Source organism: Pteropus vampyrus, unplaced genomic scaffold (assembly GCF_000151845.1).
Source record: "Pteropus vampyrus isolate Shadow unplaced genomic scaffold, Pvam_2.0 Scaffold140, whole genome shotgun sequence".
In the NCBI taxonomy this organism is placed as follows: Eukaryota; Metazoa; Chordata; class Mammalia; order Chiroptera; family Pteropodidae; genus Pteropus; species Pteropus vampyrus.
Window position 1 is genome coordinate 1,962,718 of NW_011888921.1, and position 3,278 is coordinate 1,965,995.

At 35.7% G+C, this 3,278-nt stretch overlaps 1 pseudogene; it reads left to right on the forward strand.

Annotated features, from left to right (window-relative positions):
- Positions 1-1,310: 1,310 nt before the first annotated feature.
- LOC111744788 lies at positions 1,311-1,429 on the forward strand (annotated as a pseudogene).
- Positions 1,430-3,278: the final 1,849 nt, after the last annotated feature.

Consider the following 3,278-nt stretch of genomic DNA (forward strand, 5'->3'; position numbering starts at 1 on the left):
TTGTGTAAGACACTTTTTTGTAGGCACAAACTTACCTTCCTATAATAATTTTTAACCTTCCTAAGCCTCAGTTTTCTAAGCAACAGAAAAAGGAAATACAGAAATATAGTCTTTGCAGATGATCGTTAAAATGACAGGTGAGTGACTTCGGGTCCTAATTCCAATGTGCATGTGTTGGTGTGTGGGGATGTTCCCCACACCAAGAAGCAGTTCTCAGAACACCAGCTGGGTGTCCTACAATTCAACTCAATTCTGACACGATCTACCCAGAGATAGCATCAGATTCCACAGGTTCAGGGTTCAGTCCTATAAGACCGTCCTCCCCCAACTCACTTTAGACACCTGTCATAAGTGCAGGTTATTACCTGTATTTTTGACCGACTGGCTATAAATTAGAAATTCCCAAGACCTCCTCCTCTTGGTTCAATTAATTTGCTAGAGCAACTCACAGAACTGAGAACATTTTACTGACTAGGTTACCTGTTTATTTTAAAAGGCTATAACTCAGGAACAGCCAGATGGAAGAGATACATAGGGCAAGGTATGGTGAAAGGGAACAGAGCTTCCATGCTCCATCCAGGAGTGCCACTCTCCCAGCACCTCCATGTATGTGTTCACCAATCTGGAAGCTCTCCAAATCTCATAGCTTTTGGGTTTCTATAGAGGCTCATTACATAAGCATGACTGATTAACCCATTGGCCGTTGGTGATTGATGCCCATCTCCCATTCTCAGAGGTTGTGGGGTGGGAATGAAAATTCCAACCCTCTAATCCCATGGTTGGCTCCACTAGCAACCAGCTCCACCCTTAGGTGCTCTACAAAAGTCACGTTAATATAACAAAAGACCTTCATCACTCTCAACACTTAGAAAATTCCAAGGATTTTAGGAGTTCTATGCCAACAAGAAGGACAACGACCAAATATACAGTTCTAATTGTAAATCACAATAACACGTGTGGTCATTAGGATGGGCCTTAATCCAATATGACTGTACCCTTGTAAAAAGGGGAAATTTAGACCCAGAGACACAGCTCACAGGAAAAAAACACCAGATGATTATAAAGGTAGAGATTAGGGTGATGCTTCTACAAGCCAAGGAACACCAAAGATGGCCAGCAAACCACAAAAAGCTAGGCAAAGGCCCTAGAAAAACAGCCCTCAAAAGAAATATCTGCTAATACCTTGATGTTGAATTTTTAATGTCCAGAATCGTGAGACAATAAATTTCTGTTAAGACATTCAGTTTGTCGTAGTTTATTATAGCAGACCTAGCAAATTAATACATAATTCAATGTTAAAAATAAATCCAGTCTACGGCCATGCCACCCTGAACAATCCCGATCACGTCTGATCTCGGAAGCTAAGCAGGGTCAGGCCTGGTTAGTACCTGGATGAGAGATCACCTAGGAAGACCAGGTGCTGTAGATGTAAAAAATAAGGGATTGTAAACTGACAAGGTCCTTGCAATCTGTGAGGTCAACCAAGGGTTGCCTCACCTAAAAAATGAAATAAAATAAAAATAAATCCAAATTCCAAGGGAAACCAAACAAAAACAAAAATGAATTATACATTTTTCACAGTTATACATTCATAAGCCGGTGTTTATTTTCATGGATAATTGAAATGATTCTCAAAATAGTATTTACACATGAATTAACCTTAGGTCAGAAACTCAAGAACTTCTTACAAGAGGAATATTCTACAGAGAAAGAAAAGGGAATAACTTGAAGGGTATTATTTTAAAAGAGTGTAGGGAGAATTTTAATACACAAATGGAATAGAACAATAAAGAGGGTTAAGAGACAAGAGTACTTTCTTAATAAAATGATGAAGTCACAAATGCAAAAATAGAAAAAATAATGAGATGTGAGAAGAGAATCCATTTGGACATATCTTTTAAATTTTAATTCTTTACAGAGAATTATAAATTGTTATACTTGCATATTTAATCAGTACTTTTTAAGTCTTTCAATTCCTAAAATTTCTTACTAAAGAATTGTCAGTAAAAAGATGTGGAAAATGTTTTGTATTGAATTTGAATATATTCACTTAATTACAATCTTCATTTAACAAAGGTTTCCTAATGTAGTCTCATCTAAAATTAATAGGTATATACTCAGTGAATCCAAATGTTTAATGAGCTACAAGGTTTATTAACATTCCCATTTTATTTATTTTTAGCTTTATTAAAACTCAGTGATTGCCCACAGGCCTGCAATGAACATAATACATAATAAAAAGGCAAAATTAAATTTAAATTCTTATGTAGCAGAATTTCCTACAAGCAAATGAATACCAACATGGCTACATTATTTCAGAACTGCCAGATTTAAAATTGAAAATTACAGTTTTTATTTGCTTTTAATTAGTCTTGTATTTATAGATAGAATGCAAGCAAGTACAAAAGTTATCAGCAGATCTATAAAATACTTTACATAAAATTGGTATCATTTCTGCAGCTCAGGGGTAGTTCTACTGCTCAGATAAATACCTCCCTCATCTACCGACTGATGGCAGAAATTATTAAAGCGATTAACCCTGTAAAAATATTAATATTCTTTTAAAAAGTAACACTAAAGCTATTCTCAGTGAAAACATTTGAGATCTCAACCTAAGTGTAAATTTTTATAGCTAGCAGGTAGGGACTTGGGGAGGAGTAAAGGAAGGAAGCATCTAAGATGGAGGCTTGAAGCACTAAAACCATCATTTGTCAGTTTCCTTGTTTTATTTATATCTATTCAGGATTCTATATCTCCAAATGAATTTCTTCTCATGTAAACCATGATATGGAAGCCAGTGATCCAGAAACTGGATAGAGTGTCTATTATACACGAGAAACTGAGCTAGGTTTTATGAGAGATACAAATATGAGAAAGACATAGGGGCCAAGTCCTCAGAAGCTCACAATCTGGGATAAAATAAGTTTAAAATTCTCTAACTATACAGGCAGTATAGTATGATGGGTAAGAACACAGACCTAAGAGTTATACTGTTTTGAATTGTGGCTCCAACTTACAAGTCATGTAACCTCTCTGTGCTTTAGTTCCTAAACTGTGCAAGGTGAATGGGTTGTTATAAAGATTAATTGAGTTAATATATGTAAAGCACTTAGGAAAGATTAAGCAATAAATATGAGCTAAGGGTCATTTGTGGAAACTAAAAACAAAGTGTTAATGGAATTCACGGGAGGGCATGATAGTATCGTTGGAAAAATCCAGAATGAATTTTCTTAAGATAGCATAAAGCAGACAATATTAGTGACTTCCCTCTCTCATAA